The sequence below is a fragment of the Ursus americanus genome, chromosome 30, assembly GCF_024610735.1.
Source record: "Ursus americanus isolate L20-20 chromosome 30, mUrsAme1.1.p, whole genome shotgun sequence".
Classification (NCBI taxonomy): domain Eukaryota; kingdom Metazoa; phylum Chordata; class Mammalia; order Carnivora; family Ursidae; genus Ursus; species Ursus americanus.
Window position 1 is genome coordinate 15,743,328 of NC_142156.1, and position 23,077 is coordinate 15,766,404.

Here is a 23,077-nt window from a genome sequence, read left to right on the forward strand (position 1 = left end):
TGAACACGCACTGCCCTCCGAGGAGGGTGGGTTCCATCACTTGGAGGATACCCCGTGGTTTACCCACACTGCTAGGCTGGGACAGACTGGCACTGCTTGCCATAAGACGGGGGCTGGGGGGGATTGGATTGGGAGTTTCAAGAAAGAGTTGGGAGGGTCAAAAGGCTGGACTGTTCACCCCAGTGGAAAGGAAAACTCAATGCCAGATAGTCCCAAAGAGGAGAACAGAAACATCCAATGATCTTTTCTTTCTTCGAGTTGTCCATACTGGTTTGTGTGATGCAAGCCCTCCTCTCTCTCACTATGAAATCTCCAGCAAAGTCCACACTGCTCAATACTGCTTCCTCTTGGGGACCCTGAAGAGATAACGGAGCTCTGTGTCTGGGTGGCCGCAAGGTTAAAACAGAAACAACATGAGCGGAGGCAGAAGCCAGAAGACAAGGGGACGGCGGCCATCTGAGTTGCCCTCTGAGCGCCTGTAAAAACTCTACAGACAGGGGTAGGTGGGGAGTAATGCAGCCCCCACCTCAGCCCGTTTCCTCCACCTGGAATATCCTCCCACCGCCCTATACCTGTCCATCCCGCCAGTTCCTCAGGCCTGCCGGTGTCCCCTTAGCCGTGGCCTGCCACCCCAGGTCCTGAGGCCACCATGTTATCATAACCTGTTGAATGCCTGTCTCCCCTCCCCGCCGGCAGACTGAGATAAATGACAAGCATTGTCCATTCACCCCAGTATCCCATTGCCTACCTGGCCCAGAGGGAGCCACCAACAACTGTCGGTGGCACAGTTGCACACCTGATTGGCCAGAACAGGAGATACGGAGAGGAAGTAGATGCCGTCAACGTCCTACCCAGAACCTCTTTGCCAAATGGGTGCACCACCCCCCAGCTGCTACGGGGGTTGGCTGCTAAGCGCTCACAGTTGCACCCTTCTCCAAAGAATCGTCCTCCAAATGGGAGTCACCTGGCCGGGAAGGCTACACCCTAACCCACCCCTGGGGCAGCCCGCAGCCAATGACTGGCTGACAGCGTGGCACAGAAGGCTGGCCCGCTTGTCTCAAGATGCACCAACTCCGTGATGCCGTTGATGTTCCCGAGTTCCCCCCACGGGATCAGGCTGAAGATCTCTCCTCCTGGGCTTTTGTTCCTGCCTTCTCTGACTTTCCTCACTCCCTTGCTTCTGAGAACTCGTCCCTCAAAAACATCACTTGAACAAGAATTTCCACCTCAGAAATGCTCAAATGGGAATAAATCATTGTGACATCAGAGAGGAGATCCTCAGAGAAACCAGGGTCTGGATCTTTCTCTACCTCTTCTTAGCTCCGTGACCTTGGGCAAATTACAATACATCTCTGAGCCTCAGTTTGCTCATGTGTAATATGGGGGATAGTCATGGGACTTACTTCATAGGGTGCTGTAATGAGCCAGTGATTTAATATATATCGAAAGCTCTTACCACAGTACCTGGCAGATAGTAAGCCCTTGATAGACAGCATCTGTTATTACCATCATTTTTATTATTACTACCCACCCAACTGAGAGTCAAATACAGAGTGCATTCCCCAATTGCCTCACAATATAGTCAAACAAGCAAAATCTGGTTAAGAAAAAAGAGCCAACACCAGTAGCTAATTGTTCAAAAGGGAGAGATTAAAGCTCAGGAAGTGAGCTTTTCCTTGTTGTAAAAGTAAACCCAACACAGAAAAAAAGGTCCATTTCTTGGGGAAAGAAAGTAATAATCTCATCACCGGGAGACACCTATATGAGCTCCGTGAGCCTGACACCTCCAGAGAGACGTTTGTCCGTGAGTATTTTAACACCCTGGCCTTTTCATCAAGAGCCAATCGATAAGCATCTCCAGGCCCCTCTTCGGTTGTGATTAGTTGTTTTCATTATTTATGATTTGCTACATACAGATGGGATGAAGTTTTCACAGAATCCCTAAATGCCAGGAATTAACAGCATAGAAAATTCCGAAAGGATGAGGCATTGGGCCAAGACTTCAGGGCAAACAAGAATAAATGACACGCTGCTTCTGTCTTCGACCCACCCCTACTGCCACACCCTGGCCCGAGCCACCACCAGGAGCCTCCTCCCTCGTCTCCCTACTTCCTCCCCTTCCCCGTTGTAGATTCCCCTCGCAGAAGCCTCAGGAATCCTGTTAAGATGTAAAGTCTGATCATGTCACTCCTCTCCTCTAAAGCCTCCCGTAGCTCCCCATCTTATTCAGAACGACAACCCAAGTCCTACAGTGGCCCCAAGGATCTACCCAGTCTGCCCCATATCACCTCAATGGCTTTGCCTCTTACCACTCTCCTCCTTGCTTGCTCCACCTCCAACCAGACTGCCTTCTTTGCCTTTGGCTAAACATTCCAGGTATACTTCAACGTCAGGGCTTTTGCACTTGCTGTTCCGATCGCTGAGTTCCCAGATACTCTTCCCCAGTTATTAACATGCCTCATCTTCCCAGTTCTTCAGGTCTCTGCTCAAATATCACCTTGTCAGTGAAGACCTCCCTGACTTCCCTATCTAAATGGAAGACACACCCACCCCCTCCCACACTCCCTATTTCTCCTTTCTCCGTTTTAACTTTCTCCCTAGCACCTTATTATCCCCCCCCCATTTAGTATGTCTCTCTCCCCCACCGGAAGGTCACACCCTGTGATCAGGAATCTCTGTATTTTGTTCCTTGCTATAACCCCAGCACCTGGAAGGGTGTCTGGCACAATAAATAAATAGTAGATTAAATGTAATATGTACCATAAATTAAGTAGTATTACCATAATATATAACATATAATATGTAAATGTACATATATATTATATTATAATTATAACACAATGAGATAATTATCAATTACAATAACATTATATATAGGATATATAATATATTCATATTATAATATGTCACATAAAATATATGCATGTGCCCTCGTTTGGCCTGCTATAACAAAAATATCACAGACTGGGTGGCTTAAACAACAAACATTTATTTCTCACAGTTTTGGCGGCTGGGAAGTTAAGGATCATGGTAGATTCCGTGTCTGGTGAGGACTCACTTCCTGGTTCATAGGTGGCCATCTTCTCCCCACGTGCGCACATGGCAGAAAGGGCAAGGAAGCTCTCTGGGGTCTCTCTTCTTCTTTTTTTTTTTTTTTTTAAGATTTTATTTCTTTATTTACTAGAGAGAGAGCGTGTGTGTGAGTGGGGGGAGGAGCAGAGGGTGAGAGAGAATCTCAGGCAGATTCCATGCTGAGTCCAGAGCCGGATCCGGGGCTTGATCTCACGACCCTGAGATCACAACCTGAGCTGAAATCAAGAGTCTGATGCTTAACCAACTGAGCCACCCATGTGCCCCTCTGGGGTCTCTTTTATAAGGACACTAATCACCCCCCCAAGGCCCCACCTCTTAATATCATCATCTTGGGGGTTAGGATTTCAACATATGAATCTGGGGGGCACACAGACATCCATCCCATAACAATATGTAATACGTAATAATATATAAAATATATTACCTAAAAAATGAATTAATTACAAATTTAAAAATTTTTAAATAAAATGTTACCTATAATTACAATATATAATACATAATTATATCCTAAATATAATTATAATTATAAAAAATATAAATATATAGTACACGATACAAATAGTACTACTGAAAAGTAGCTGCTCAATAAACATTCACTGAAAGAATCAACTAATTAATTGTTGACATTCATGCCTAGAGCAACTCTTCTGAGCACTGAACTTCCCTTCCCTCCTGCACCACCCCCACCAATTTCCCACCGGGCCCCACGCGCCTCCTCCCGCCCCTCCCAGGTCTGTGATAGAGCTGGTCTCCTCGTCCTGAAAGCTTTCCCTACCCACAAGTCCAAATCCTAGTCCGGCTATCCCTTTAGCTCCAACTCAAGTACAAAAGGCATCTGAGAGACTCTTCTCACCATCCCAGCCTCCGGGACAATTCCCTTTGCTAACGGAGGCCAGCGCTCTCTCTGCCGGACAAGCTGGCATGTGATCGCGTCCAATTTAACACTTCATCACTTCCTTGATCATTCGATGTGTATTAATCGTGTCTGCCTCTGCCCAGAACTCAGTAAATATGGGGGGGGGGGGTTGTTCTGAGAGCAGACACCAAGCAACAAGATTTGTCCTCCTTATTTTCTTACAGCACCTAGACCCAGAGTAAGAATTCAATGAACATATCTTGAAATTTCAAATGCCCTAGGGTAGAAAAAATGGTTATTCAGCAAATATGCACTCCTTCTCCTTCCCTACCTCCATTGAAGGGGAGCGTTTCCCTGCCCCTGGATGCGGGCTCGACCCCAGACCTGCTTTGGCGAGTGGCGTATAAACAGAAATGCCAAGCTGATGTGGGCTTTCATAGCATCCTGTGGCTTCTGCGTTGAGAACGGGCTGATACAGGGCAAGAGGGTTGGCCCCCTGGTGATAGCAGTGCATATGGTAGAAAGTGATCGGGTCCTAGAAATGGCTTCCATGGGGAGCAGACAGGATTGGCTGGTGGACTGGATGTGGGATGTGGACAGGGAGAGAGGAATCAAGGATGATGCCGGGTTTGGGGCCAGAGCTACTGGAAGGATGGAGTTGCCATCTGATGTTGGGAAGGCTAAGGAAAGAGCAGGGGTTTGTCTGGAGACTGTTTGATTTTGAACGAATTCGGTTTGTGGGGATGACTAGCAGCTGGCCCTGCAAGTCTAGAGTTGATGAGAAGCATCAGGCTGGAGACCATACATCTAGAAGTTACATGCTAACCGGTACTTTAAGTCAGATTTAGGTGGAGAAGAGAAGAGGTCCAAGGAAGGTCTGGATCCTGCGGTGCCACACTGCTTAGAGGTAGAAGGACCAGCAAAGGAGACTGAGAAGGAGCAACCAGGGAAGTAGAAGGAAAACCAGGAGAATGCACTGTCTCAGAAGACAAGTGAAAACCCAGAAAGTGCAATGGGTATTTGTAATTTGCCTTCTTAGTACCCGTCCCCCTTCTTCCAGAAACTGCCCCCAATTCTCACTTGGAGATCTGCTCCTTCTCTACTTAGACCACCTGATCTGGGTAGGACTCTACTCCCAGCTCCAAGCATAGAGCATCATGACCTAGGGCTGGTCAGTAAAAACACTGTATTTCACCGGCGGGCAACTGGCTTGGAGACGAGCATGTGATTTCAGCCAAATTAATCAGAGTGAATCTCAGGACTCCTGCAGAAGCCACTGGGAAACTATTTTCAGCAGGATTTGAGTTTTGTAGGGCAGCAACCACCTTACCACCACGAGAGAAGCTTATCTGTGAATGAAGCCCACACCAAGAAAATAGAGTCTGGAGGTGGAGAAAGTAGATCCTGGTGACTTCACTTGAACCTGGATCAAGCCACACCTGAACCCTGAACTTTTGACCTGTGTGAGCTTTTTAGCCTATGCTAGTTTGGGATGGATTATTTTTTTAACTTGGGAAAAACAATTCTGACTAATTCAGCAAGGGCATGGATAAAATCATTAGGATGTATCCATCTGATAGAATATTATTATACCACTAAAAAGAATTAGGTAAATCTGTACCTGTTGACCTGGAACTATGTCCATGATCATTAGTAAAAAGACAAACCAAAAAAAGCAAATTATACTTCACTCCCACAATGATGGCTATAATAAAAAAGATGAACAATACTAATGGTTGACAAGAATGTCGAGAAACTGGACTTCTCACACACTGCTGATGGGAATGTAAAAATGGTACAGCCTTTGAAAAACAATTTAGCAATTCCTCAAACTGTTCGACATAGAAATGACCATAAGATCCAGCAATCCCACGCCTAGGTATATGTCCAAGGAGTTGAAAACATGTGCCCACACAACTTGTACGCAAGTGTTCACTAATATTGTTAGCAGCATTATTCATAATCGCCAAAGAGTGGAAACAACCCAAATGTTCATCAACTGATAAACAGATAGATCGAATGTGGTCCGTCCATTCACTGGAATATGATTCAGCCATAAAAAGGAATGAAGACGTGACGCTCAGTGAAAGAAGCCAGACACCAAAGACTCCATGTTGCAGGATTCCATTTATATGAAATGTTCAAAAGAGGCAAATCTATAGAAACAGAAAATAAATCGGCAGTTAGTTACCAGGGACTGGGGGAAAGGTGAGGGGAAAGAGGGAGGAACTGCCAGTGGGTGTGGGTCTCGTTCAGCAGGGATGAAAATATTCTAAATTTAGATTGTGTTGATTTAGATTAAGGTTTTGTAACCTACCAATATACTAAAAATATTGACTTGTACCCTGTAAATGGGTACATTGTATGGTATATGGCTTATGTCTCCATAAAGCTGTTCGTTCAGAAGCAAATTGTGGAACAATGTGCGTAGTATGACCCAACTTGCTAATAAACAAATATGATAAAAAGCAAGACAACTGCATGTCTGAGTCTCTATGTTACAAGATGGAGAACACTTCCTTCCACAGATCCCTCGAGATGAGCAGCGGATATGCAAGGAAGAAACATTTCAACAACGACTTGGGCGGGGGGGGGGGGGCACCCAAGGCACGACCAAAGAGCAAGATGGGACCCGCGTAGTAGAAGAAAGGAGACTTGGGAATCCAGGGAGGAGGTGGAGGAGGAGGTGAGACTGGGCCCTGCTGGAGGGAAAAGACCGAGACCGAGAAGCAGCCCCCAGCAGAGACAGGGCCAAGGGCAGGACTTAATGCTGGCGGGGTGTGCTTTCGAGGGATACCAGAACATGCCACCCCAAAATATGCCTCTTTCGATTATTTTGAGCTAAAGTCTATTAAAAACCACAGACATAGGAAAACCTCTAAAACCAGGACACATGCTTTCTTTTTGTAAAAGAAATTTCCATTGGTAGAGGTGTCTCCCTCCCCTTAACTGTGGTCAGTGGTGAAGGCGCCCTTAAATCTGCGTAACAACCCTGACTAAAAACCCTTGTTGACCACACTTTTCCCGCCCACCTTCCCAAACGTGCCTCCCCCTCAATAAAGCCCCAAACCAAGCCCCTTTTCCTTTAGCTGAAGATAGCGTATTAGCCCAAGCTCTAACGGGGCGTGGCCGTGTGTTCCCTACGCAGCGCCCAAGCTACTAAACTGTTTTTCTCTTGTTAATCTGTCTCGCGTTCCAGAGCCCCAGCTGAGAACCTAGAAGGAAAAGGTTCCGTGTAGTCTTCAACCCCTTGCAATGTAATCCCCTCCTCTGCCTTCACTAACTAGGTCCCAGTTAGCTCCCGAGGGCTCTTGTGCCCATGGGTAGATTCTTCGGCAAGAACTCAAAGATGTGCTAGGTTCTACATTTGATCTGGGGAAAAACCACAAATGACCCCAAGACCCGGAAGCTGACATCAGGGATACACATATAGGCAAGGAAAGAAAAACTCAGGAAGGATCCAGTCCACACCAGTAACAGCGGTTCGTTCTGTTGGTAGGATGGACAGCGAAGAACAAGAGGGCTTTCTTTTTTGTTTTGTTTACATACTTGTCTTGTTTGAACTTGTCACAAGGAACATGAACTATACTGTCCTTCTGAAAAGGTAAAAAAGGCAGTTCAAATGCCGCCTCCTCCAGGAAGCCTCTGAGGCAGACAAATGGACTCGGCGTTGCAATTACACTGTTCCTTCTGTGATTTCAGTGCTTGCCATGTGAGAACTGACTGCCCTGGTTGCCCCGGAGGGCAGAGGTTGTTCATTTTGGCTCTCTGATACTGAGCCTATGAAGGGAACTTAGTCATGCTCTCTGGGGAATGAATGAATGGGCGCTGAGTGAGTGAATGAATAAGCTCAGCTCTGCCCACAAGCAACACTGGATCCCACCAGCCTTTGCCCAAGCTCGTCCTACTGAGATGGCTAAATGACAAGAGTGGCCATTTGGGGATGCTGGGCACACACACCCCGCCCCTGCAGGTGCCTGAGATTAATTACACAGCCGCCAACACCTCCCCAGCACGGATTTGCAAGTCTTAATTACATGCAGGGGACCAGCAGCAGCGCTCATTCCCCAGCCCAGACACCAGAGTCTCCAGTGCTATTCTTTGCCCTCTTTCTCTTCTCTTTCTGACACCTCTGGCTCCCGAAGGAAAGTGAGGGACAAAGAAGGGGCGGAACCGTGCTTTACACAGGGAGGGAGGGAGGGCTCAGCTGCACAGTGCGCCTCCACTCTGCTTCAGACCCCGGGGCTTGCAAGGGAAAAAAAGTCTTCTTGTATTTGTAGGAAATGGCTAAGTCAGAGGTGGGGGGCTGGGTCCTTGCCCAGAGTCAGATCTGCAGGACAAACACCTCTCAAAGCCCCCCCAGGAAGATGGGATGTTTTCCACCAAGTCTGTTCTCCGGCTAAGCTGAGAGGAACTGGAGCCACACTGGTCTCCACCAACCTTCTGAATTCTAGCTACTGGATCAGCATTTGACCACTTTTGGGGCGGGTAACTGACAATGCTCCCTAGGCATCACTCCGGGTGAACAATGAAGAGACCAAGTGGGAAAGGACAAGAGAATGGTACATGAGATCAGTAGAAAATCATTCTCAGGTTCCAATGCCAGCTTCCCACCTACTGACTGTGTGGCCTTGAACAAACTGATGGACTTCTCTGAGCTTCAGTGCCACCATTTTTTTTTTAATCCTCCCACTGCCTGGTACCCAGAAACCTTTACCCTCCCAAGCTTTTGCCTTGGCATAAGGCATCATCATCACTGGGAATCCTCTTCTAAGCTGTAAAAGCACTTAAAAAGCCCCCAACTCAGCCTTGAACATTTGAGAACGGATCCATGCAGCAGAGAGAAAGAACCAGCTGTTTACCCTGATGACCAGACACAACAGACATGTAAGTTTTGATTGGGGGCGGGGAGAAGAAGCAGCCCAAACAAGTTGCTCCGAGAGGAAAGGAGAGGAGGGGGGATGACTGAGGGGGTTCTGGGGACAGTATCCAGGCCTCGGTTTCCCCCATCTCAAACAACAGGTAAGATAGAGTACACTTTAAGTACTTACTAACTTTCAGGCATTGTGCTAAGGGCATCACAGATTCTCTCTTCATGTTGACGAAAACCCCATCTACAGATGATAAAACCGAGGCCCGGTAAGGTTGAGTCACTTACTCAAGGTCACGCCACCAGGAAGTACATGGGGGAAGCCAGCTTGAAATTCCAGAGCCTTTAGCTGGTGATAGTGGGTTAAGTGCCAGTACTTCAGAGGCACAAAGTTGGGGAAGCTGGGACCGGACAAAATCAGGGAGCAAGTATGAAAAGAAGTCACAGAAAGACAAGGCCCAGCCACTCCTCATTTGCTGCAGGACCTGCCACGCTCTGCAGCTGAGATCTCTCTGGGTCCCTGAGAAGGGCTGACTGGGCATGGACACCCTTCCCTCCTCGGCTCCCTCGGGCTCCAGGTGGCCCGATGCTCCCCAAACTGTTACCATGGAGACTAGTTCTCCGGTGACCAGAGCAGGGAGCTGGGGCCGGTGGCAGGAGGCTGAGGGTAAGGGCTGGCACCAGGTCTGGGGGGCGGGCACTGGGGGCCCTGGGGACGTGATGCCAGGGTTTGCCAGATGGCTGGGGGCAGGGGGCCAGCCCATCTCCATAAGGCAGGTCCCCACTGATGCCAGGGCCTGCCAGACTCTCCAAACGACGAAGAGGACAACGAAAAGCACAGAAACACACGTTTTTTCTGTCTTTAATCATGCCTTAGCGGCTCGTGCAGCACCTACCATGTGCCACATGCTATGCAGGGTGGAGTAACGGAACACGCAGATCCTCCGAAACTCACCCATGACTCCCCACCATAGAAGAAGTCCCCCCAAATAAAGTAGTATAAGATCCTCCCAACAGAGAGGATATGAATTAGCCCAACAAGAAGTCACTCCTGGGCTGGCTTTTACTTGGGGGTTCTTTAAGTGCCATGCACTGATTTTCATATTAGCTCTAATAATAATAATTACCAGTGGGTGGCAGGGGTGGTAACAGTTAACATGGAATCCGCCCATACTCTGTGCCAAAATGAAGGACCTGGTACCCATCAACTCCTTTCACCTTTCCTCCAGGGTGACCACGGGGGCATTATTATTATCCCATTTCACAGACAATGAGCTAAAGCTCAGAAAGGTTCATTCTTTAGCCCAAAGACACACATGTGGTGTATTCGTTTCCTACTGCCACTGTAACAAGTTACTATGAAGTTACGTTGGAGCTGACATCAGTGCAGATGTATTCCCTTAGAGTTCTGGGGGTCAGAAGTCCAAAGTCAGTCTCCCGGAGCTAATGTCAAGGTGTCAGCAAGGCTGGCTCCTTCTAGAGGGTTGGATGGGAGGACGCTCTTCCTTGCCTTCTCCAGTATCTGCCTGCCTTCCTGGGCTCAGAGTCCCTTCCTCTTTCTTCAAAGCACATCCTGTCCAATCTCTGCTCCCATCGTCACTATAGACTAGAATTTGCGCCCCCCCCCCACAAAGTACATGTGTGGAAACATCATCCCCAGCGTAATGGTATTTGGAGGTGGGGCCTTTGGAAGGTAATCTAGACCGCAGAGAGTCCCTCTTCCCTTCCACCATGGGAGGACACAGCAAGCAGATGGGGGTCTATGAACCACGAAGCAGGACCCCACCAGTCACCAGCTCTCCTGGCACCTTGATCTTGGACTTCCAGCCTCCAGAGCTGTGAGAAATCACGGTGTGCTGTTTACCAGCCCCGCTGTCTGTGGCATCAGTTGCAGCAAGACGGGATGGGCACAGCTGATGTGCTTCTTTTCACCCTGACCCCCTGCCTCCCTCTTACAAGGATCCTTGTGATGGCAGGGGGCCCGCCAGATAATCCAAGAGGATCTCCCTGTCTCGAGATCCTTAACTTAACCATATCTGCAAAGTCCCTTTTGCCCTATTGGGTAACACTCACGAGTTTCAGAGATGAGGACGTGGACACATGTGGGGGCCGTTGTTCGGCCTACCACAGCAGTTGCGGCAGAGCCAGGATTTGAACCCCCAGAGCTGATTGCAGGGTCCATTCTGTGAATGACCAGGCCAGCGACAGCATCTCTGACTCCTCCTTCCCGGGTTGGGGAATGCCTGTGCTCTCCAACCAGCACGCTTCGGGGCTTCTCATATGGCCAGGCCCGAAACTTTTAAGACTCGGCGTGGAGGCCGCCTTCACAGACTAGCACCCTCGTGCATCGGTCTGGAGCACCCATTTAGCAGACCAAGGACGACCACGGGCTTTGGAGTCAGACAGTCCTGCGCTTCAATCTCCACAACGACCTCTACCAGCTCTGTGACCTTGGGCGTGCACTCTGCCCTCTCTAAGTCTCAGTTTCTCCACCTGCAAAGTGGGCATCATTACCCCCACCTCCCAGGGCTACCGTGCAGGTGTGACAAAGCTGTGGCCAGAGAGGGCTTCACAGACCCAGCACACAGCTGGTGCTCAATAGATAGACATAATTGTTGAAAAGGTAGAGCTCTGTCACCAGCCAGCTCTTGGTGATAACCTTGTTTATAAGCAGCTGGAAGCTCGCCTTGGCCTTCACCCTGAAGATCTTAGAAGTTAAAAAGTAAAACTCTCGGGGTGCCTGGGTGGCTCAGTCAGTTAAGTGTCCACCTTTGGCTCAGGTCATGATCCCAGGGTCCTGGGATCGAGGCCCTGCATCGGGTTCTCTGCTCCTGGGGAGTCTGCTTCTCCCTCTCCCTCTGCCCCTCCCCATGCTCGTGCACTCGCTCGCTCTCTCTCTCAAATAAATAAATAATCTCTTTTTTAAAAAAAAGTAAAACTCTCTCCTCAGGCCAGACTCGTCCTGGGACACTCTCTGGGCCCAGACCCTCCTTGGGGAGCCCCAAGGACAGACAAGAGAGCCCCAATCACAGGTGAAAAGTTTACCAGAACCAATGCGAAATGCTAGCAACTTCCTGAGAGGCAACTTCCCAAGAGACAAGAGTTCCACCCCTCTTCCCAGCCCCACTAAGGGGGTGCGCATTCTGAGAACCAGGATAACAACACATTTAACCCCAATCACACCAACAGCCTCTCCGGAGCCAGATACGCGATGTGGAAAATGCTCCTTTCGGCCCAGACAACACATGAAAGGCTGTAATTAAAAGGCCCCTGCAGTATTTCCAAATGAAGAGCCCCCCCCCAAAAAAAAAATATTTTGACAGGCGGGGCTGAATTATTCAGTAGACGTTGCTCCTTATTTAAAGCAGAGCGTGGGTTGGCAAGACGTTGGTTTGTTTCCACTTTATTTCTTCACTGGAGTCTTTACAGTCCGGATTTCATTATAGTTCCAAGAATGCCACACTGCAGATCCGGGGAAATCTGGGAGCAACAGCGAGGATGCTGGCGGGTGCACCTATATTTGACAAATGCTTCAGCCACTAGCCATATGCACATCCATTTAAATTAAGGAGTAGGAGGGACAGTTACCCTACTGCAGGCTGCTAATTTCATTGAGAGGACTCTAATTATTTTTTCTTTTTTTTCTCCTTCCTGGCCAGAACAATGCCAGTTACATAAGAGTATTTCTACTTGCTGGAATTAAACATTAAGTAAGAAACGATGACAGTGATTTCTCTCCAAGATGCTCTGGATGGAATGAGGAAGGATCTTGTTGGGGTGAAACCATTGCCAGAAGAGAGGCAGAAACGACTTTCCTAGCACAGAATTCTTACCTTTCCCAGAGTAGTAAAAATTATGTTCAGCTGACTGTATCTGATTGTGGTAGTGGTTACATGACTGCATTCATTTGTCTGAACTCATAAAACCACAGGACCATGAATCAGCCCCATCATATTAAAATGTAAAGATATAATTGCAACTGATAAATAAAACTGATTAACAAACTAAAAGGTAAGAAAGAAAGCATGCCTGGGGATCTGCCTAAACTGGTCCCTGGGACTATTTCTGCTTCCTGAAAAGCTTAATTCTCTGGCTGTGTCTTGGACCAGAATTTATTGAGCACCTACGATGTTCAAGGCACTGTTCTAGGCACTGGGAAAGCAGCAGTGAATGAGATGACAGAATCCCTGTCCTCGAGTAATTGATGTTCAACTGGGGAGAGACAAACTGTAAACAAGAAAGTATATACATACATCATAAGACAATCTCAGACAAGTCTAAGTGTTATGAAGACAATAAAATAAGATAATGGAATGCACAGGGACTGGATGACGAGCTACTTTAGACAGATCAGGGAAAGCTTCTCAAAGGAAGAACCATTTGGACCGAAATTAGAAGGATGAGAGGGGCCAGCCAGAAGGAACAGCAAGTGCAAAGGCCCCGTGGTAGAAAGAGAGAAGTTTGGTATATTGTGGCTAGAGCTAAATGAGCCAGAGTAGGGTGATGATGAAGAAGGGGAGTGGAAGAAAAGGAGATGGGAGAGGTGGGCAGGGTCAGATCATTCCTACCTTATAGGCTGTAGGGAGAGCCTGAGTTGTATTCTAAATGCAGTGGGAAGCCACTGGTAAGTTTCAAACAATTGTGCAAAAGTGCAAACAACAATTACTCCAGTGGATCAAGGGACACTCTGGGAGGTATGTTAACCCTTCTGTCACCACAGACACCAGAACCATTGGTCCACTATGTGTCAGGCTGGTCCTGGGGATCGATTTTCCAGAAAGTATGTTTGAATCTGCTTCCCATCCCTGGGATACTTCTGAACAACAGGATGCAAATGGCAGGTTGGTTTGGGCGGCATGGTCTGTAATTTACTCAAGATCTATTACCAGGTGCCTATTCTAAGCACTGAGGATACAGCAGTGCATAAAGCAACCCAGTCCATCCTCACACAGAGCTCTGTCATCAATGCCAGAAGGTGGCAGGGGAGGGGAAGTAACAGAGAGGTGAGAGCACCAATGAGGAGCACCTAATGCAGACGTGAGGAAATCTGGGGAGGCTTCTCAGAGGAGGTAAACTGAAGGACAAGCAGAAGGTGAAAGGGGAAACGAAATGGCATTCTAGATAGACAGAATATCATGTGCAAAGGCCCAGAGGTCACAGAGAAAACTGAAGAGACATCGTTATGACTTGACTGGAACAGAGAATGTGAGGGTAGGGCATCAGCAGGGCCTGGTAAATCCCATTGAGGGACTTGGAGTTTATCCCAGGGGTCCTAGGGAAGCATGGAAAAGATTCAAGGAGGGGAAAGACTGGACAATCAGATGTGCATGTTAGAAAGATCAAGCTGTCTGCAGGTGGAGAAGAGACTGGCCGTGGGTGGGGTGAAGAAAACAGGAGCTGGGGACTCTGGTGAGGAGGTGGCACAGCCATTCAGCTGACAGACTGTAGGAACCCCTCTTAGAGAAGTAACACAGCAGATGAGAGAGGACAGTGGATTTGTGAGCCATGGATGAGGCAGATTCAATAGGACTTATGACTGGTGGGATGCTAGGATGGGGAGGGGTGGGGTCAAGGATACATCGTGCACTTCCAACTTACAGATTAATTGTATAATGGTGCCACTGGATACGAAACCGTCTTTGAAGGGTTGGAAAAGATGATGCCCATGAAACACCAGACGTGCACTGTCCAATATGGTAGCCACAAGCCACACGTGGCTATGGAGTGCTTGAAATGGGGCTAGTATGACTGAAGACGTGAATTTTTCATTTTATTTCATTTTAATTGCAAAACCAAGATCCGATTTGGCTACCGGAAAAGTTTTAAGTATGTTCAAGACTTAGTTATGTGAATCTACTTAGCCAGTTGTAAATTTTATGAAATCTAAATCCAGATCAAATATCTCTGATGAAAATTTAGCATCCGAATTGAAATGTACTGTAAGTGTAAAGTACGTACTACATTTCAAAGATTTAGTACAAAAAGAAAAGAATAGTGCCTTTGTTTCAGGTCTCTCTTCAAAGCAGTCTGGATGTTGATTACAGAGGCTCAGGCCCTTGGGAAACACGGACTCCTTGCTTTCCACAAGCTTACTGGCATTTGCCTGGTCTTAAGTCCTAGCATCTCAGATGCCGGTTTCCCAAATATCCTAATGAATTAACATTTATTTGAAAGAAGAAGTCCTTAATTAATGAAACAAATCATTAACCCTGAAAACAAGTGTTTCCCAAAGCACAATACATGAATTTGCTAATTTAATGCAATAAATATTTACTAAGAAACTACCACGGGCAGGACACTCATTAACATTGTATGTTCATTAACTGTTGCTACGTAACCAACCACCCCAAACCTCAGCCAACAACCATTTACTTCTTGTGCTCACACGGGTCAGCTGATTAAGGTTCAGTTCAGCCGGCGCAGCTCTGTTCCACAGGTCTCTCCGCCCTTTTGGACCTGGGGTCCCATGACTTCCCCCTTACTCCTTGTGCCAAAGGAAGATACATTGGCTGACCCCCAAAGCCCAGGGATGAGAAGATAGAGGGTGTCCCAAAAGTTTTAGTGCGGCTTGAAGTTTTCAAAACTTTGAATGTATACATGCCACAGACAGAAAACCCATCACCTGAAATCCTATTTAACTTTTCTCTTACGCTTATTTTATAACTTTGAGTAAAAAACTTATAATTTTTTTTTGTTTAAATCCCTCTGATTGAAGATGATAAATGTGGACCCAAATAAGTCACTTGCAAAGTCACATGAGCAAGGGGCTTGGCTATAAGAAAGAAGAAAGAAGGGGTGCCTGGGTGGCTCAGTCGTTAAGAGTCTGCCTTCAGCTCAGGTCATGATCCCAGGGGCCTGGGATCGAGCCCCACGTCAGGCTCCCTGCTCAGCAGGAAGCCTGCCTCTCCCTCTCCCTCTGCCCCTGCTTATGTTCCCTCTCTCGCTGTCTCAAATCTTTAAAAAAAAAAAGAAAAAGAAAGAATTCAAGTCAGTGATGCAGCGTACAAAGAAGAGTGTGCAAGGCGCTTGCATTCTAGTTGGCGTGTTGGGTGGAGGAGGGTGGGCACTGATTATTATGGTATGTGTGACAAACACAAATAAACAAATATAAAAAATGTTATTTTGGACTCCTATTTCTGAAAATAAACATGTGCCAGACAGCATGCTGGTCCATAGACATCACGTCGCTGACTTCCCACAACAAAATGAAATAGGCAGATGTTAAATATGAAGATCAGAGAGGGTGAGTGGCTTTGCCAAGATCACACAGTGAGTGACTGAATCCAGATTCAGTCCCAGATCTGATTACACAGCTTGTGCTCTTAACCTCTTGACTAGATACTGAGTTCCCAAAATTAAATGTAACAATAATTCAGAGGAGAGAGAAGGAATTGAAAGTCTCCATGAGAGAGAACCACTTTTTCTCTAGGTACCAGAATTTGAGTTTGTTAAAAAGAGAACCACAGGTCCAAAATGGCTTCGCTTAGCCCAAGTCACCAAACTGGAGCTTAACACCTAACCGCACTGCACTTTCAACCTCCCCCAGAAATGTAGTCCTAACTGATTAGTCAGGAATTTTCTGGTCAGCACCAATAAGGTAATCTGTCAGACGGGTCCTCTCCATCCCCCAAAGGAAGATGAGAAGTAGTCCACCTACTAAGACCTTTTTGTCTCCAAATGAAGGTGACCTCTCCTGAAACAATCCTTTCTTCTGTTTATGACTTCTTTGTCCTATCTTTAAAACTCTTCCCTCTCTGCAGCCCTTTGCAGCTCCCTTCTACTTGCTAGGTGGATGCTGCCCATTGCATAACTGAATGATTATCAATCATTTAATAATAATTTAATAAGGGCAATCAGATCTTCAAATATACTGGGCTGAATTTTTTTAACAAGTTTGATGCTGATAAAAAAAGAAATAAGAAGAAGAAAGGGAAGGGGGGCGCCTGGGTGGCGCAGTCGTTAAGCGTCTGCCTTCGGCTCAGGGCGTGATCCCAGCGTTCTGGGTTCAAGCCCCACATCAGGCTTCTCTGCTGGGAGCCTGCTTCTTCCTCTCCCACTCCCCCTGCTTGAGTTCCCTCTCTCACTGGCTGTCTCTATCTCTCTGTCAAATAAATAAATAAAATCTAAAAAAAAAAAAAAAGAAGAAGAAGAAGAAAGGGAAGGAAAGGCGGAGAGGCATGGAAAATGGAGTGAACAGAGTGAATCAGCATGTGGAGGCAAAGCTGAAAGCCCCAGGGCACATGCAGGGAGGACCAAGCCACCCACTTTGGCTTCCCAAGAAAGTTGAGATCAGATTCCAGACTGAGGAGTCTGCGCTCAATGCTACAGAGGCAATAGGGAGGCATTGAAGGTTTTATAGCAAGAAAGCGAGCTCAAAGCAAACTGCCTTTCTGGTTAGCCATAAAATGAACAACGTACTGAGCCAAGAACAGTGCATTTAAGAGAGAAGAGCCCAGGCCAGAATTACAGCTAGGCATCTGAGGGGCCGGAGATACCGGAGAAGAGAAGCCAAGAACAATACTGTTCACAGGTGTTGGTGAGTTTCACCAAAAGCCACTCTGAAGGGGTCCTTTGTTCATCAAGTGCAGCAAGGAGAGGAAAAGCATTCCCCAGGGGGTGCCAAGCTCCCCTTCGAACCCCTCAGACACTCACATTCAGGTAAGTGATTACAAAGCACTTTCTACAACCGAGTGCTTCTCGCTCTCTCGCTCTCTCGCTCTCTCTCTGCTATGCCATTTGGTATGTCTTCAAATTAACATAAAACTGCATTAGCCAGTTTCCTGAGCCAATGGGAAAGGAAAGAAATCCCTGGTTGCTTTTCACTATGCCCTGTTAGAGTGCAAAGGGAAAAGAGGGGGTAATTACGTACACCAGTATTTTGCTCAAGCCCTGCATTTAAAAAAAAAAAAAATTCTGAACAATTCCTCTGGCTTCTGTTAATTCTGTGCAACTATTATCTAAAATTATTACAGCAAGCAAAGGCAAGCAGGAGATAATGAATAGATTTTTTAAATAAATAGTTTGGGTGTGCTGCATAGGCAATCCGGGGGCGGTAGACTGTTCGAACTGAAAGGAACCTCAGAAATTATGCAATCAAACCCCCTCATTTTATAAGGGAAAGTAGCCAAGAGGCGAAGCAAACTCTTCCAAGTCCCACAGCAAGCCGGGATCCTGGTGTGTGGGGAAGTGGCTTCTACAAGGACAGATGTGTTTAGAAAAGTCAGGTGCCTCTGAGCGTTGATGGTCTGCTGCTCACTAAACTACACGTTTTTTTATGTGTTATCTAATCTGTGTAACAGTCCAATGAGGTGGGTACTTTTTAGCCCCATTATACAGATGAGAAAACCAAGATTCAAAGCAGTAACGTTGCTTGTGCAAGGACCCACAGCTAGTACTTGGTGCAGCTAGGATTTTAACCCAAGTCTAATACAAACTTATGCTTTTCATAAGAGTATATGCAAATTACAATATTGCTCTGAAGAAGACCAGCATATGCCACCCCAACATATCTTACTCTGGCATAAAGATTATTTTGAGCTGATGGCAATTGAGAAAAAAAGACACAGGAAAAGCTCTCTGCCCTCCCCCTTTCTGACTCAAAGCAGGCCATACATTTCCCTTTGTAAAGGTGACATAAGTTTCCATTTGTGAAAGTGTCCCTCCCCGTCTCCCATACCAGGAAAAGGAGATCACCAGATATGACTTGAGTCTGCATAACGAACCCTACTAAACAACCCTTATCCATTATGCATTGCCTAATCACCTTCCCACAATTTACCAGGCCTAGGGGCCCAAACCCCCATTTCCTTTTTCCAGTCACTTCTCCCCAATTTATTACCCTTTGTTAAAATAAGTCCCCAATATAATCTCTTCTTTGGGTTTTTACTTCTTTTCTATAAAACCCTGTGCACATAAAAATATTCATATGAATGAAATGTGTATGCCTCTTCTCCTATGAATCTGTCTTTTGTCAGTTTAATTCACAGGACTCAGTGACAGAATCTAAGAGGGTGGAGGAAAAGATTTTTCTCCCCTACAACTCCAAGACCGCAAGCTCCCATGGCTCTCCCCACTGTAGGACCCAGAAGGAAGACAGAGGAGTGGCCTGTGGGGGAGAAGGGGCCAGTGCTAAACAAAAGAAGGAAGACACATAAACAAGTGATGGTCCAGCACCTTGCTCATCCAGAAGATTAGATCACTTGACCCCACTTTTTCAAAAGGGTTTTGGGGAGAATCAAGTGATAAGCAGCATATAAATTAGCTTTGAAAACTGAAGAATTACACAATGGATAAATAAATAGACCCTTATTATTATTTCATATAAAAATTACCCAACAATCTCAAAGACCTGAGAGATCATGAAGAGAAGAGAAGAGAAGAGAAGAGAAGAGAAGAGAAGAGAAGAGAATAAGAAAGCTCTTCGAGCACTCCAAAATGTTATAAATGCTACCTGTTAAAGGAGAAACCCCAAATTCACTCAGAGCCTACTGACTCTTGGTTTACACACAATTCACACTAAAAGTTACAGGGAGAAATCACAGTATAGTGAAGAGAGAAGACTGTGGAGTGCCCTAGGCGTGCGGTTGACTCTGACCTCCACCATTTATGAGCTGTATCGACTTCAGCAGATCACCACACCTCTCTGAGTGTGCTGGTTTTAAAATATGTCTACTCATTCACTGATCTTCCCCTTTTCAAGAGGTAGAAGCTACTTCTCCTCCCCTTCTAACAAACAGAATAAAGTAGAATTAACATTGTACAGCTTCGAAGACCAGGTCACAAAAGGCATTATGGCTTCCACATTTGTCTCTCCTGGATCACTCACTCTGGGGGAGGCCAGCTGCCATCATGTGAGGTCACATAGGCAGCTCTATGGAAAGGTTCATGAAGCCAAGAACTGAGGCTGCCAGTCAACAACTATGTGAGTGTGCCATCTTGAAAGTGAAATCTCCAGCCACAGTCAAGCCTTCGGATGACTGCACCCCTGCCAAATTCTACCTGCAACCTCGTGAGAAATTCTCAGCCAGAACCACCCAGCTAAGCTGCTCCTGAAAGACTGACCCTCAGAAACTATAAACGATCACTAATGCTTGTTGGTTCAGGCTGCTACATTTTGAGTTAATCTGTTATGCAACAGTAGATAACTAATATGCCAAGCTACAGTTTCTCCATCTGTAAAATGGGAATAATAATAGACAAAAGGGAACATAAATAAAAATATGTAAGATGTCTTGGAGATGCCTGGCATATGGTAGTCAAATTTATGTTAGTTTCCTTTCCCACCTTCCCTTCAATTACACCTGAGAGCATACCTGCAGAATGGGTGGAGGGCTTACTTTCAAAATATGGAGAAAAGTGAAATTGTTTCTGTGTCCTCTTTTAGAAAGCAAAACAATTTCCAAAGGGGGTGATCTTGGAATGACTGCCATTAAAATCACCCTCAGTAAAACAGAAGTTTTACTAACACACTAGCAAATACTGAAGCACACAATCCTTGACTTGGAACAGATCAAGGTTCCAGGCTATCAGCTCTGCCACTCTACCAGTTGTGCACCCTTGGGAAAATTACTTAACCTCTCTGAACCTTGTGTTCTGCACATAAATATAGACGACCCCAGGAGGGTATGTTTCAGTCACCTGGAAAACATACTTATTTAGAACTCCTCCAATCTTGGCATTCCAGATAAAAGGGCCAGCTGTTGCAAGACCAGAGCTGACTGCCTGGCAAATGTGGCTCCTCCTGTCTTCCATATACCAGCACACACACGCACGTGCACACACACACACACACACACACACACACACACACACACACTATTAGGCAGTATGCTGGAGGGAGTGAAGGGAGGGTTACGTAATATCCCTTTTTCCCTTTAAAAGTGCTTTTGCTACTCATTTTAATCAAGCTTCACTTTTATAAATATCTTGGAAGTGGAGTAGGGGAGCCCCACCACATACTGTGACTTGTCTAAGCCCTGCCCTTACTAAGGTTAGCCCCATTTCTGTGGTAATGAGAATGCCTCTCTCCTCCTGACCCCTCCGCCCAATGGGATAAAAGAGCCATTTGGGTGCCTGGGAGTGTTTGGAGGTAGGCAGGTCACAAAGCCAGGCAGGTAAAGGGTAATCAAAACACTGGTGGAGAGGAGTGCCTGGGTGGCTCAGTCAGCTAAGCATTCGACTCTTGATTTCAGCTCAGGTCATGATCTCAGAATCCTGAGATCGAGCCCCATATGGGGCTCCACACTGGGCAGGAATCTGCTTGAGGATTCACTTTCTCCCTCTCCCTCTGCCCCTTCTCCCACTTGCACTCTCTCTCAAATAAATAAATCTTAAAAAACAACAACAACAACAGTGGAGAAATCTGGGCTCCTTTAACACGCAAATTGAGACCCTGGCTGCCTGGAAGCTCTGTTTTGAGCCAGGTGGGCTGGGGTCTTTGTCATCTAGGCACTAAGAAGAAATGGAGGTTGGTGCAGAGCAAGTGTGGGTTCAAGAAGCTTAAAGAACCTGGTTTGGGACAGGGGAGCTCAAGAATACAGAGGGAGCCCCAAACCCTCTCCCCATGGCTAGGGTACAATTTTTTAAATTATTATTACCTACCTGAGGCATATTCTGAAAGGCATAAAGAATAATAAATGCCCCCAGCAGGAGATTAAGAAATAAACATTCCTCAAAAAACTGAAGAATCTCACGTGCCCTCTGTCACCGCATCGCCACTGGCTCCACAGAGGGAGTACAACATACAAACACTCTGACTCTGGTGTTTGCAGTCCCAGCCATGTCTCTGTACTTCTACTACCTATCTGTGTAACGTGTATGCCTAACTTGATATAATTGCCTTGCATATTTTTTTAAAGATTTATTTATTCGAGAAAGAGAGAGAGTGTGCACGCACAAGTGGGGAGAGAGGCAGAGGGAGAGGGAGAAAGAGAATCTCCAGCAGACTCCCCACAGAGCACAGAGTCTAATGGGGGCTCAATCCCAAGACCTTGACCCCCAAGATCATGACCAGAGCCAAAATCAAGAGTTAGATGCTTAACCCACTGAGCCACCCAGGCGCCCTGCTTTGCAGAGTTTTAGACTTTATGTAAATAATATTCCATGACATTTTTGTGCGACTTTCTTTTATTGCTCTTGACATTATGTTTTTTGGAGGATTCACCCCTGTTGATTCACAGAGCCCTAGCTCATTCACTTTCAGTGGCATGAATCTAATGTATATATCCACTTTCCTGTTGATAAGGAACTAATTTACATCCCCAACCCCAAATATCCTATGAAAAAGATTATAAAGGGAAATGGAATGAAATACTGAAGGCGCCTGTTTTTAGAGCTCTGCTGTATGAAATGAGCCAAATATTTTTCATATCTACCTCAAAGGGTTGCCATAAGGATTAAGGAACACGATGATAATCAAGTTAACATTTATCAAGTGTTTACGGCCCGCCCAGCTTCAGGCTTAGACCTTTGCATTTATTGTGCATTTGATCTTCCACGCAGCCCTGTTGAGGGAGCAGCTAATCTTGTCCCCTTTTACAGATGAGGAAACTGAGGCTCAGAGAAGAAGACATACTCCTTGAAGGAGGCAAGAGTGTGACTCAGAGTCCCTGACAACACTTTAACTCTACACCCAAAACTAGAAAAGCACTCAGGGCAGAGTCAGGCACAGAGAGAGCACTCAATAAATGGTACTTGTTATCAGTAATAATGAACCATTTTGAAGCCAGGCAGGATTATCAGAGCTGGCATTAATTACTCAGCTCACCTGGGGAGAGTGACTTGCAGTATAGTCTGTATTTAAATTAAGAGGGGAAAAAATAGATGACTGAGTGAATCAACCTTTCCCAAAATCTGATTCTAATTATACCCCCAGGGAGTGCCCTAAATCCGCAAACACTGGAAAATTTGCACCACTCTGATTTAGAATATGTGTTATGCAATCTTGTTTCACCAGACTGAGGGTTCAGGGTTCAGAAATAGTGCACTTATTTGAGTGTATACGCCATACCGTGTTGGAAAGAAAGAATTTTCTCTGCACTTTAAGGTCCTTCTAGCTGGACTAAGAATCAAATTGACACGAGGCAGATTAACAGGAGAAAATCAAATTTAGCAGCATTTGTATGAGGAATCCACGCAGACATGTAAATTCCAAAGATAGTGAGCAACAATGATGCTTCTATAAGCTAAGGAGAGAGGCAGGAATCTGAAGATACAAAGGGGAGATGGACCATTACAAGGAAGGTGAAAGGAGATATTTG

General features: G+C 46.2%; 1 long non-coding RNA gene across 1 annotated transcript in view; it reads right to left on the reverse strand.

Annotated features, from left to right (window-relative positions):
• Nucleotides 1–5,753: 5,753 nt before the first annotated feature.
• The window catches only part of LOC148107443 (uncharacterized), a 39,989-nt gene continuing 22,665 nt past the window's right edge, over nucleotides 5,754–23,077 (reverse strand). The window contains exon 3 of the long non-coding RNA XR_015722388.1: nucleotides 5,754–6,105. This is a non-coding gene — a long non-coding RNA (uncharacterized LOC148107443). The remainder of the gene's footprint in view (nucleotides 6,106–23,077) is intronic.